At 35.1% G+C, this 13,863-nt stretch overlaps 1 protein-coding gene and 1 long non-coding RNA gene across 2 annotated transcripts in view; both read right to left on the bottom strand.

Annotated features, from left to right (window-relative positions):
• The window catches only part of XKR6 (XK related 6), a 391,398-nt gene that overhangs the window by 348,076 nt on the left and 29,459 nt on the right, over positions 1-13,863 (bottom strand). The gene's annotated exons all lie outside the window — the stretch shown is intronic.
• The window catches only part of LOC107649372 (uncharacterized), an 85,565-nt gene that overhangs the window by 71,483 nt on the left and 219 nt on the right, over positions 1-13,863 (bottom strand). The window contains exon 2 of the long non-coding RNA XR_008915588.1: positions 13,329-13,469. This is a non-coding gene — a long non-coding RNA (uncharacterized LOC107649372). The remainder of the gene's footprint in view (positions 1-13,328; positions 13,470-13,863) is intronic.

Raw genomic sequence — 13,863 nt, 5'->3', positions numbered from 1 at the left:
GAACCATTGCTAAATGCTTTGCTAAAAATTTTGGTAGTATTCCCCTGATCAATTAGTCTCATAACACTATCAAAAATATTAATAAAGTTAGAGTATTGTAAATCTTGAAATCTCTCAGACTTGTGAATGTTAAAAATTTCCCCATCGGGGAATTCTTAATTGGAACAAATTCCCTACTGAGAAACATTCCCCATTTTGATGTGAGAACTCGCCAGGATCAGAAATGGGAGGACCTCTACTCCACCCGTACTGTAAACCTTAAAATTTCTTAAACTTGTGAATGTTGGAAATTTCACCATTGGAAAGTTTCATACTTGGAAAAAATTTCCTACTGATAGTAAGAACTCTATTGGAATGTGAACCCCCTTGGCATGGGAGGATCCTTCTCCTCCCTACTTGGGACTGCTTTAGGACAGAAACCTTTTGCTGAACAATGGAAAGGGCTTTGACCTATGCTTAAGCATAGAACAGGAAGTTCTTTGAGTTATGATTGATTTTAGAATTGATACAATAAAGATACTTGGAATGACAGAACCAGGTCTTGAAACTACAATCTCCACCCTACTCAGAGTATAAGGATTTAGGAAGGGCTGCAGCAAGGATCAAGATTTAATTATTTGAGAGTATGACCTTCAACAGACATGTGCAAAGGGGCAGACCTCTGGGCGGTCCTGGGTTAAGCTAGAGCACCATTGGCACAGGGAAGACATGGACAGTGATTGGTAGATGTGAGAACTGAGGGGAGGGAATTTAAATGGTTTCCTTAAAGATAGCGGGGTCTGAGGACTGGGGAGTCAAGAGGTTTTGCTCTGAGAAGCTTGCTCTGAAGGAGGCTGGAGGTGGAGGCCCCTGAGAGTATTTCTCCATTTTGGTCACGTGAGTGATAGGGACTGATCTCTTTTCTTTGCCTCAGCTATCTAAGGTAGATATCTCTCTCTCTCTCTCTCTCTCTCTCTCTCTCTCTCTCTCTCTCTCTCTCTCTCTCTCTCTCTCTCTCTCATACCTTTCTTCCTCCTGTTTGTAATTAAAAACTCCATAAAAGGTTGACTGCTGACTTGAGTTTTCATTTAGGAATTACATAGCTGAATTACTTGGAGACCTTAAATTAATATATATCAGTCTTTTAAAGTGATTTCCTTGTCACAGTACTTAAGACTGCTTTAGGGGAGAAAACTCATTGCTAAACAAAGAAAGTACTTGGATCCATGCTTATGGTGGGGCAAGGAGTTCTTTGAGCCATGCCTGTTTTTAGAATTGATACAATGAGATGCTAGGTACCTAAAAGGGTCGGGCAAGTTTTGTCTTAATGAGATTAGTTGACTCAGCTGTGTTTTCACTGGTTCAGACTTACTGAGGAGATTTGTCGACTTAGCAGGAATTCAGATGGGCAGTCCTTTGGAAAGTGTCTACTGTGATTGGTAGATGTAGGGACTTAGGGGAGGTGACATGGGAGAAAAACCCCTATATAAGAAAAAGCAGAATCTCTTGAGGAGAGAGATAGATCCTTTTGGAGAATGCCTTTTGGAGGATCTCTGATGAGGACCACTTGGGAAGAATCTCTTGAGAGAGGCCTTTTGGAACAATCTCTGGCTGGAAGGCTCTCTGGTGAAGTCAGCTGAGATGGAGCTGGCCTGATGTCACTAGAATCCTTGTTTAGTCAGACCTTGTGGTGAGTGTTAAAAAACTGACTGACTTCTCTCTTAAGACTCAAGTCTAGGCCATATTGGCTTGAGGCCCTTCATACTTATTCCTTTCTTACTCTCTCTCTCTTTCTTTGATTACTCATTGTATTGTTAATTAAAATCTCTCTAAAACCCAATTGTCTTGGGTATTTGAATAATTGGGAATATTTCCCTGGCGGCCACCTTATATTTGATTTAAAAACCAAGACACTGTAGTGAAACATATTTCTGCGGTCAAATTTACTCACCCTCTCTTATATCTATCACAATTTATATCTTCCACCATTTTAATTCACTACAGTTTAAGACCTCAACCATTTTAAATCTCACAGTATAGAATAGTTTGTTCTTTATCAAGCCTTGATGTTCTTTATGACCACTACTTCTTTTTCTAATTAATTATCTTTTTAAATAACATATTCCATAATTTTACCTGGAATATTCTATTCTCTTCCCTTTTAGAAAACCAAAATTTCTTTGATATTTCCTCTTTTCTCAATATAGCTTGAAAGAACAAATACAACCCGATCTCTGTTGAAAAAGGGAGATTGAAAAACTTGGGAAAAGTTTATATAACACCTGCAACAGAAATAATACAAAACAAAGAAATGAAAGACATAAAGATGGACAAAGAGGAGATAAAAGTATCCCTATTTGCTGATGGAAAGATATTTGCTTAGAAAATCCTAAGGAATCAGCAAAGATACTTTTACAAAGTTACAAGTTACAAAATAAGAGCATTTGTAAATAGCAATAACAAAATTCAAGCGGTAATAATAGAAAGGATAATCACATTCCAAATAACTATAAAGTGCATAAAATATTTGGGAATCACTTACACAGATTAAAATAAAAAGGGTTTCTTAACAAAAAAAAAATTTTTTAAACCCTAAATAACTAGATGAATATTCAGGTTCATGATGGTTTAAGTACATATTTAAGTACACCAAGTTCTTAACCCATTTATTCAGAAAGGGTTCCTCCTCCTACACACATACATTTGTTTGCTTTTTGGGGGGTAGGGGAGGCCATATTATTTACCACCACCTTCAGCCCTAATTAGGATCCCACTAGAGAACAAAAGAAAACACTTTGATTTGGGAAAGCACTTCAGAACAATGAAATAAATTCTGGCTACAAATTCTACCATTAGGAACTCTGGAATGTCAATTTTCCAGTAGCAGCAACAACCCCCACCACCAACTCTGAATAATAAAATTATATTCAGCTGCTGAACTGAATATATCTCTCCACTTTCCATCAGCCCCTTGGCCTCATTTCCACTCCACCAAACATCAACCCACATTAGGTTCCCCAAATACATACTGTTTTTCAGTTTCTTTTTGTGTGTAGTCTCCCCCACTAGACAGTGAGCTTCTTGAGATCAAGAACAGTCTTTCTTTTTCTAACTTGTTTATTTAGGGCTTAGTACAGTGCCTGAATATAAGAGATGATATAATTAAATACTGAATAAGCCAGTACTTAATTTTTATTAAACTGAAATGAGTTTCATAGAAAAAGTATATTCCTAAAATATAAGTAATTCCTTCTTGCATATGCCAAATATACATAATTATAGAGGAAAATAAACTTTTATTCTAAAAACTAATCATAGGCCATCTCCATCTCTTTCTTCTTTTTCATTTTCTTTTCTTCATCCTCCCACCCCATGCTGACTCTTCTTCCCACTCTTACTATTCTTTCTACAAGCAAATAATCAGCCTTACTTAGAGGATGCAGAACAGAGGTAAATGACCATACTGGTAATTATACCTTCCTAAGATTTAGAGCTGGAAGACATTAAAAAAAAAATCATCTCTTTCTCCTATAACTGTACTGGCAAACCTATGGCACACTTGCCAGAAGGGGCTGCTCCCTTCCCCGCTCTCCACAGGCACCTGAGTACATTTCTCACGTCACTGGCCCCTCTGCCCAGCAGTCCAATGAGACTGCTTCCTCCCTCCTCTGTCTGGGACAAGAGAGAAGCTCATATATAGCATGAGGGTTGCAGTTTGGGTACCCAGTCTCTAAAAGGTTCACCATCACTGGCCTATAAGTTCAATTATCATCTCTGTGCAGATCATTCCCAAATGTATATATTTTGCCCTAATTTCTCTCCTAACACTATAATCCATCATTACAATTCCATCTCAAGTGAATATCTCAAGTGAATTAAGTGTCTCAAATTCAACATATCCAAACAGAACTTTATCTTTCCTGTCAAACCCTCTTCTTCACAACCTCTTTATTACTGTTCAAAGCCAGCACACACACACCCAAGTCACATAGAGCTCAAATTCTGTCAGGACACTCAAAACTTTGGGCTTACAGGATTCTAAAAGGGCAGATACTTTGAGAAAAATACCATGATTTATACAACTAGATACTGATAAAGTACTGGAAATTTCACCGTATGTAAGAAAAACTGTCAACAGAGGATTTTTCAATGATGCATCATTATTAGGAATCTCCATTACCAGGAGGTAGACAGAACATAAGGAAACAAAAAGATATATTTTAGGACAGTGATGGCAAACCTTTTAGAGACCGAGTGCCCAAGCTACAACTCTCATACTGTATGTGAGCTGCCTCTCTACCCCCAGACCGGGAAGGGAAGAAGCAATCCAATTGGGCTGCTGGGCAGAGGGGGCAGGTGATGGGAGAAATATCCTCAGACATGGTAGAGGGGGGAGGAAAGCAACCCTTTCTGGCACATATGCCATAGATTCACCAATGCACTTCTAGGATGTCAGTAGAGGCAAGTTAAAGGAAAATAAAATTAAAACCTCTCTGGGCTAAAGTCTGTGATAGATTTAATATAACAGATGCTACTATGAGAAAAACAAAAGGCGCTTATGTAAAAGGATTAGATTTTTCTATGGTACAGTAGAATCTAATATAGTTGATAAAAATCACTCTAATTCTGTTTTCTCCAGAGATGAGCAAGGTCTCTTGGAAAAAAATCACCTTCCATTGTACTTGATAATCCTTTGAACTTGAAGATGCTAAATGGCTTGCCTATGGTCTCACACATCTTTAAATATAACACAAAGGGGGAAATTTCAAATTAAATTCTAATTTACTTATCATTTGTGCAACTATTGTTTGTTAACCTTGTCAGATAGAGAATCAATGAGACATAGAGATCTCTAAGTTTATCTACAGACTTTGGTCAGCTCTGCCAACTCAGAAGTCAATCAATAAGCCCTTATTAATGGCCAACATATGTATGTCACACAGTTACTAATATAAAAGCATTATAACTTGACAGAGAGGGAGATCCACACAAGTGGATGAACAGAATGCTCTACGGGCACCCTTGTACCATAAATATTCCTGTACCAGGAATACTTCCAGCATGCTAAGGGAGTTTCTTGTGGTGAACATTTTGAGGACATGGAAGTTTTTCTTCTTTTTCTTTCTATAAAAGCTGAAATCATTATCTGGTTCCTCAATAATAATAATGACAATGAAAATGATAGTAGCTAATATTTATATAGTCCTTAACTACTTTCCACTAAGTTCTTTATAATTAATATTATCTTCTTAGCTCAATTATTATTTCATTTGATCCTCACAACAACCCTGAGAGGCAGGTTATTATCCTCATTTCACTTATGAGGAAGGTGAGATATAAATTAAATGACTTCTCCTGAAGTCACACAGTTAGGGTCTGAGAACAAATCTGAACTTGGGTTTTCCTGACTCCAACCCCAGAACTCTAACTACTGTTCTACTTGACCACCCTAAATTTGCAGACTATGTTTCAAATTCAAAGAAGCCTGGATAAGCCTATGCATAGGTCTTTTATGTCCCCACTGCTCCTTAATACTGAATGAAAAACAAGCTATTCAAATACTTAACAATTTAAATTATCTAGTAATGAAACTCATGTGTCAGAGGACTGCCAGGGGGTAGTTTTTATCCGAAGTCAGTAATACAGGCCAAACAGAAAACTTATCAGTACACAATAACTAGAATCTTTCTCTTATAAGTAAAGCACATGTGGAAATGGGTTTTGAACAATGATAAATGTGTAACCCAGGGGAATTACTTATCAGCTCCAGGAGGGGAAAAAGGGGGAGGGAAGAGGGGTGGGAAAGTCATGTAACCATAGAAAATATTCTAAATAAAATTAAGGAGAAAAAAGTAAAGCACAATATGGGCTCAGGAAAAAAAAAATCAAACCCAAGAGTTAAAGTAGCCAAAGCTAGACTGTATATTCTATATTTCATCATACTGAAACAAAAATAGTTGTTGCATGTAATTATCTGTCTCAAAATTCCAAGTTGTTTATTATGAAGAAAAAAATGCTAGAGAAAAATGAGAAAATCCTCTTCATTATTAGGAGAGAACAATGGAAACAGGAAAATGTTTTGAAGGAGTATAATTTTTCTCCTTCTAGTTACAAATATTATCATTTAATCACATTTGTTAAGTACCAACTAGGTGCCAGGAGCTCTGCTAAGCTATCTGCCTTAGTAAATTAAAGTTCTAAAACAAAGCTAATAGATGAACCTTAAAGAATCATCTTTGGCAAAAAGTAGAGAATAGCTGGAATTGAAAAATTACGAGTGCAAGAAACAATGGAGAAATATTTAATCTAGGTGGTCCAGACTGAGGCTCTCCAGCACTCCAATTATTCAAAAAGTGAAGTACACTAAAGTGAGGACCTAACATAATGGTTCTGATCACTTCTGAAGAATAAATTATCATCTATTATTCAATATCAAGTATTAGATACTCTATTGCAAAACTGGTTTCACATAATAACAGCCAACATGTATATGATGTTTTAATATTTAGAAAGTATTTTAAAAATATTGCCTCATTTTACAAGAGAAGAAAAATTTGGGAACAAAATTTGTTTTCAAATAGCTTTCCAAACTAACAGTGAAAAAACAAACATCTTTGGTTTCTATAAAATTACTCTTTTAAGAACTAAAAACATTACTATAAAAGGTCAAATTGACTTAATTTTGTCATCTGAAAACAATCTTCAGTATAAATGATTCTCTAATAAAATTAATGTGATCACATTAAGATTCAAAAATCATTATAAAAACTTTGAAAACAGTAAACAGAGGAAGATTCTCCAGTTTTTCCATTTTCTTTTATTAAACACTGAAATATGACATTCTCATACTTATACCTTAACTAATCAAGTATTTTGTCTAACACTATCCCTAACCAACTTACTGTCTACTCATTTAAACTTTAATATATATTATACATGTTAATAATATTAATAATCTTTATTATATATTCCCTTACTTTCCATAAATTAAAGTATTGCTCTTGGAAAAATCTGACTAGCAATGGTCAAGAACTTTCTAATGTAATAATATGAGTCTGTTTCTTATGCCTTTGCCATTTCTAATGCTGTAATGTGCTATTATTTAAAAGGTCATTGACACCTATATATGCCATCATCAGATCTTCTCCTAGTCATAACAATTTCTTGTAGTTTATGTGATATGAAGTATGGCAACTCATTCAAAATTCATTAAACTATGTACATAAATACTTGATTATATATACACACATATGTATGTAAAATTTAATTTCACTTTATTTTTCAAGTAGGGTAGAGTAGATGGATATTTTATAGATCCAGTTATATATTTTAGTTTCCAAATAAAATGTTTAAATTTCACTTTTAAGTAAAATTGCACTCCAACTCCATGGAAAATTTCTCCCACATGCCACAAAAGTATTAAACAGATATTAAAAATTAATCCTATCCCTCCCACCTAATTATTGCCTCTTTATTCCATCTTAAGAAATTTCCTTCTGAATAGAAAAACTAAGGAAAACTAGCCAGGAGAATCCATTATCACCTGGTTGGGTTTTTTTTTTTTTTTTAATAAGTATACTCCCCCCTTAGTCTATGATGGGAGAGGAAAAGTGAATCACTCAGCTCATCTTCCTTCCTGCTGGGTCTATCTATTCATGTCCAGAAAGTCAATCTTACCACAGGATTCTGCTTCAATTCAGGCATGGTAGTGAAGTTTAAAGCAACTCAAGCAGAGCCAACTGCTCTCTGATCCTTTACAGTATCACTCTTTTCAAATGTGTGTCAAAGCAGCAATGCTATGAATAAGGTCAATTACTGCTACCACTTACTGTACTTTTTCCAAATCTCCAGTCCTCCTGTTGAGGTTCTTGCTTCAGCAACTTGTACTCAGATTTCCCCTTCTTTTACTCATTTTTATTACTCTTCATAGATCAGTCACAGGAATTAGATCTGGGAGGATTCTTAGAGATCATTTAGTCCAACCCTATCATTTTATGGCTAAGGAAAATGAGGCCCAAAAACTAAATGATTTGCCAAAAGCAACATAGATGATAAGTAGCAGAGGGCTGGGACCTGAACCCAGATCACCTCTGACTCCAAATCCAGGGCTCTTCCCATTATGTTTGTTACCTCAAATAATGTTAACTGAAGTTATTATTTTGTAGAAGAACATCAAGATCTGTTGATAAAGTCATTTGGACAATGTCATATTAGACAATGAAAGGATATAAATACTTGAGGGGTGTGTTTGTTACTTTGGCTTCTGTTCTTTAACCTCCAACATATGAGTTTTGCTTAACATTGGAAGATAGAAGAAAATCTAAAAAGTAGAATATATAACCTTTGCAGTATATAAGCAATAGTTAGTAGGGCCTTGAGGTTCCATTTCATTGACAACAGTAGGATAATATAGATCTATTACTTGGAGACTCCCGAAATCCATTCAGTTCTGTTCTCTCATGTCACTCCCAAGCCATATAGTTCTCTGTAAATATGTTAAGCCACTTTATAAGGGAAAAACAAGACTAAGATTTGAGAGTCAAAAATCAGTCCCAGGTCTGACATATATTAATTATGAAAGCTTGGGCAGGCACATCACCTCAATCACATTACAAATGAATAATAATAATAATATGAATAATGCCATAATTAATTGCTAAATCTGGCAGGACCCTTTCTCAGTCCTTATCCTCTTGAATCACTGACCATCTAATTTCCTCCCTGGATCTTATGACACATCTCCTCTCCCACCACAGCTTTTCAGTCTTTTTACAGGTTAATCATCTTTACCTCCACTGCCAATACACAAATGTACCCTAGGCTAAGTTCTAGTCTCTCCTCTCTTTAAATGATCTCATCAGTTCCTAACTGGTTCACTGTTCACATTTCTGTGCAGACATCCAGGCATAAATATTTATATCAGTATCTCTCATGAAATCTAGTCTTTCATCACCAATTACCTATTGAATTTCACCAAGAGGATATCTCATAAATATCTCAAACTCCAAGTGTCTAAAAGAAAACTAATTTTCCCCATCACTATCCTCATGCCTTAACTTCCTTATTCCCACTAAGAGCAGCATCCTTACACTCACTCAGATTTTCATTCTCAATTCTTCCTTCACTCTCATATTCATTCAGCTGACAGATTTTGTGGATTCTATCTGCACAATTCATCTCCTCTCAACTCACAGTCTAATTTAGGTGCTTATCACTCCCAACTAGAGTACTAAACAGCCTCCTGGTTGTTTCCCCTACCTCAAATCTCTCCCCTCTCCAGACCCATTCACTGTACCATTGCTAAAATATTCCTAAAGCATAAGTTTAATCATGTCACTCCACTGCTCAAGAAGATCCAGTGGCTGGCTCATTTTTCCCTCCAAGAAAAAACCCAAACTAATCATGCTGTGTGATTTCTAAAGTCCTTTATAAATCTAGCTCAAGGCTCTTTCCAGGGTTACTGCCCATTACTCTCACTGATTTTATTTACCAACCCAACTAACATTATGACATTTTACAGAGTCTTTCATGCTAATCTTATGAATAAGAGGGAGAGGTGGCTTGTATATTAATAGTTATGCAAATTCAAAAATTGATAAATGGTCAGATCTAAAGGGTATTCAGTCATTGATGATTCAATAGAAATTGAGATCTCTCCCCAGTAAAATACTCAAGAATACTGTGTATATTCCATGTAGTTAAACATTTTTTCAATTACTTAAAGGCATAGATAGTGTGCTTCTCTAATTTGTAAATGGCACAAAGCTAGAAGGTATAGCTAACTATAATAAAGTCTTCTATTTGAATAAAAAAAATCAGTCTTTTCTAGTATAAAATGAGAGTGGCAGGATCAAAAAACAAATCCAATTTAAGGAACAATGTAATGGCAGTTCTAACAAATAATTTAATCTCAGCCTGCCTTATGAGAAGCAAAGTGTTAATGGTAATAATCCAATATACTATCCTCTGTTCACATCCAATCTGGAGAGCATTAAGAAGAGGCTAACCATACTAACAAAGGGTCTTCAAGATCATTCCACAGCATATAAAGATCAGCTGGCACCACTTTAGCCTTGAGAAAGGACAAAAACAATATGGAGAAGACATGGAACAAACATTGCAATTGTGTAAATTAAATGGTGTCATTTGATAGAGGAATTATACTAGGATCATAGAGATCTGCCTGGTCCAAGGGGCAAGAATGGAATTTGGGGGCAAATTTAGACCTAAAATAAAGACTGCCAGGGATTCTTAACCTCTTTCGTATTATGGACTCCCTTAGCAGTTATGCAAAAAATAATATACACAGAATTACAAAGAAAACCTATTATGAAGAAATACAATTATAAAAACATTTGAAGAAGAAAAGGTTTTAGAGATCCTAAATCAAAATTCTCTGCTATGGAAGGTTTTTAAATCATGTATGGATTGGGCTGGATGACTTCTAAGGTCAATTAATCAATAATAATTTAAGCACTTATTATGTTCCAGGCACTGTGCTAAGTAGTGAACATAAAAATACAATGAAACAATTTCTATTTCTAGCAAGCTTACATTCTAATAGGGCCAAATTGCAGAGCTAAACAAATAGAAGAGTTTTCACAGAAGCCCATGAATTTGAATGAGTAGGGAGTGAGACAGTCAATCCCGGCTTAAGGAAAATTCCTTCACAACTGCTTGGTCACAAGTGTCAATGGGGATATAATTGAGGTTATAAACCCTAAATGATAACCCTAGTGCAAATATCAATAATATGGAAATAGGTCTTGACCAAAGAAACATGTAAAACCCAGTGGAATTGTGTCAGATATGGGAGGAGGTTGGGAGGAGGGGAGGGAAAGACTATGATTTTTGTATTCCTGGAAAAATGCTCTAAATTAATCATTAATTATTAATTAAATAAAAATTTAAATTATATTAATTAATTTAAATTCTTTAAATTAAATAATATATAATATGTACATATAAAATAAAATATAAATAAAATAAACTTTTAAAATATATAATTAAAAATATATATAATAAAAAATAAAAAAATTCCTTTGGCCACCCTCTCTCCAGAATTAAGAGCTTCTATTGGGGCACTGGATGTGGAGTGAGAAAATCAGGATCCAAATCCTTACTCTGCACTTACGACTTGCATTACTTTGCATAAGTCACTTCACTTCTCCCAGATTCAGCTTTTTTCATCAGTAAAATGAAGGGAACAGATAAGATGATGTCTAAGTTTCCTCCTAAAAACCTAAATTTATGATTCTATGATAATGATTTTCAGCATGTTTGACTTTAACATACTGATTTGGAATGTGGAAAATAAAATATATTTTTTAAATTGTACAGGTGAAGTGATTATTAAGAACCAATAATCCATAAAACAACAGTGGCAATAATTTTATTCTTTCCTATCCAAATTAATTTTCCAAATAAACTCTTGGGACCCAGCTCCCAGCATAATGCCTTGAACATAGTTGGCACTAAATAATTCTTTAATGAATTTAACTTATTTCCTCAAAATGAGGTAGGATACCCAGTGTCTATGTCTTTTTTGTCTTTGGGTGATACTAAGAACCAAAATGGGCAGGGACACATAGATGTTCTCTGCCCCTTGAAATTATCTCCCCAAGAAATATTTTAACTGGATTATGATTTGTTAACAAATTATTCCTTTAAAAAGGAGGAGGCAGCTAGGTGGCTCAGTGGACTGAGAGTCAGGCCCAGAGACAGGAGGTCTGTTCAAATCTGGCCTCAGACACTTCCTAGCAGTGTGACCTTGGGCAAGTCACTTACACTTCACCCCACCCTCATTGCTGAGCCCTTACCATTCTTCTGCCTTGGAACCAACACACAGTATTAATTCCAAGATGGAAAGGTAAGGGTTTAAAAAAATTAAATTAAAATAAAAAGGACATAATCCATTACAGAGGTGAGTCTAATAAGGTACTTAAACTTTAATATAAATAATTTCAATTGGGAAATCAGTTATAAACACAAAATAATATGTTAGCAGAAAGTTCATTTTGGAACAGAGATTAGAGATTGATGGGGTTTCTGAAAGTTGTTTTTAACAATCAAAAAACTACTTCACTGAGGAGAAGGGAGGAGGAAAAAGGAAAAGTGGAGAAACCACAAAAGCAGTGACAACAAGACACTAAGTCAAGACACTAAGTTTAATTATGCCTAACTTTTCCCATTTTCTCTATGTCTCTATTATCTTGTAGCCTTTGTGCCAAAGCTCCTTTCATTATCTAGACTCTATAATGGGGATGTGATAGGGGGATAAAGGGGAACTCTAATACTACCACTACCTTACATCTGATTGTATTTTTTTCCCAAACACATACTGCCTTGCTTCTTTTTTGTTCATCAAAACAATCCTGATAGGCAAAACAGCATTACTGTTCCTATTTTACAGATGAGGAAACTGAGCTTCAGAACAGCTATCTGACTTGTTCTAGTGTCTGTGAGTGGCAGAACTGAGACTGCAATCTAGGTTTTCTGCCTCTAAGACCTAGGCTATTTTCACTATACTCCATTCAAGTTCAATAAACAATATACCCAATTAGCAACTGATAATTTTCCCCAAACTTTCAACAACTTCCATGACTTCCACCAAAGCTTCTTTATTCAATATACCTTTCGGAAAAAAGGCAATTAAAAAAATCCAAGGTGGCACATTGAAAATTGACTGTGAATCCTAATTAGGTATCAAAATAAGTTGCTGAGCCTTCAAAGGCTTCCGTATTTGTGGATCTGTAAAATCTAAGAATCATGATTTTTAGTAAAATAATCATTTCTAATAACTAAATAATGGCAGGTACATGCTTCTGACATTAAGTGATGGGTACATCTTTTCCTGCTTACTTTTTCTTAAACTGTTAAGATTTCCAAAATAACAGGAATATATATAATGTGTGTGTGTATATATAATATATATTTATTTGTAGTTACTATTTAATGTTCCTTCAAACAATTTCAACTTCCAATATTCATGAATTATTCTTAACTACATAGAATCTGTCTGCAGCCTTAACACCAGAAAACAAACAACTATATAAATGTATCTCAATTTAGACAAAAGATTCAGTCCTACAAAACTGTGTATAGATCAAGTCATATCATGCCACTGGCTTTCATTTCAGATATTTCCAGTTTTTAAAATGCCCTCCCTCAATGATATAAAGTCAAAAGCAACCATTTACAAATCATATAAGAGAAAAAATGGCTAACATTAATTTCATTCAATAAAACATTACAGTAAAGATATAGCACTATGCTTTAAAATATCAAGTATTGTGGTGATTGCCAGTGAGAGATGTAAAAAGTCTCTCAATAGCTGTTCATTTTCATACCATCGGGCCCTCGGAAGTTCACCATGGTGGAGTATTTCCTATGACAGGTAAAATTTGTGGTAATACTATATTCCAAATGGGTTTTCTTTGGTATTGAGACCAGACAAGAGGACAGGTGAAGTATTCCTTTGTATTCATAATCTGTGTAGGGATGAAAACAAAAATTGAAAACTCTTTAGTGGTACTCTACTGTTTATCTGGACAAGTGCTCAGAGTAAAGTGATATAGGCTATAAATTGTTAAAACTGTTGCTGAAGATGAGATTATCTCTGCACCGAGAAACAACACAATTATTTACAACAAGCCTAAGAAGGAGTCATTCACATTATGATCAGCAATTCAAATACTAGGTGAGCAAAGAAATAAAGATTTAGAGTGGGAAGGGACAGCAGAGTCATCTATACCAGTATCCTTCATTCTGCAGATGAGTAAACTAAGACTCAAAGAAATGAAAGGGCTCATTTTTGGTCCCACACAGAATAGAGCCTCAGAGTCAAACTTTTCAGTCTAGGTTCTATTAGTCCCAGGTTGAATT

This window comes from Monodelphis domestica, chromosome 1 (genome assembly GCF_027887165.1).
Source record: "Monodelphis domestica isolate mMonDom1 chromosome 1, mMonDom1.pri, whole genome shotgun sequence".
In the NCBI taxonomy this organism is placed as follows: Eukaryota; Metazoa; Chordata; class Mammalia; order Didelphimorphia; family Didelphidae; genus Monodelphis; species Monodelphis domestica.
Note: the sequence above shows the minus strand (reverse complement) of the source record. Positions and strands in the feature narration are given on the sequence as shown.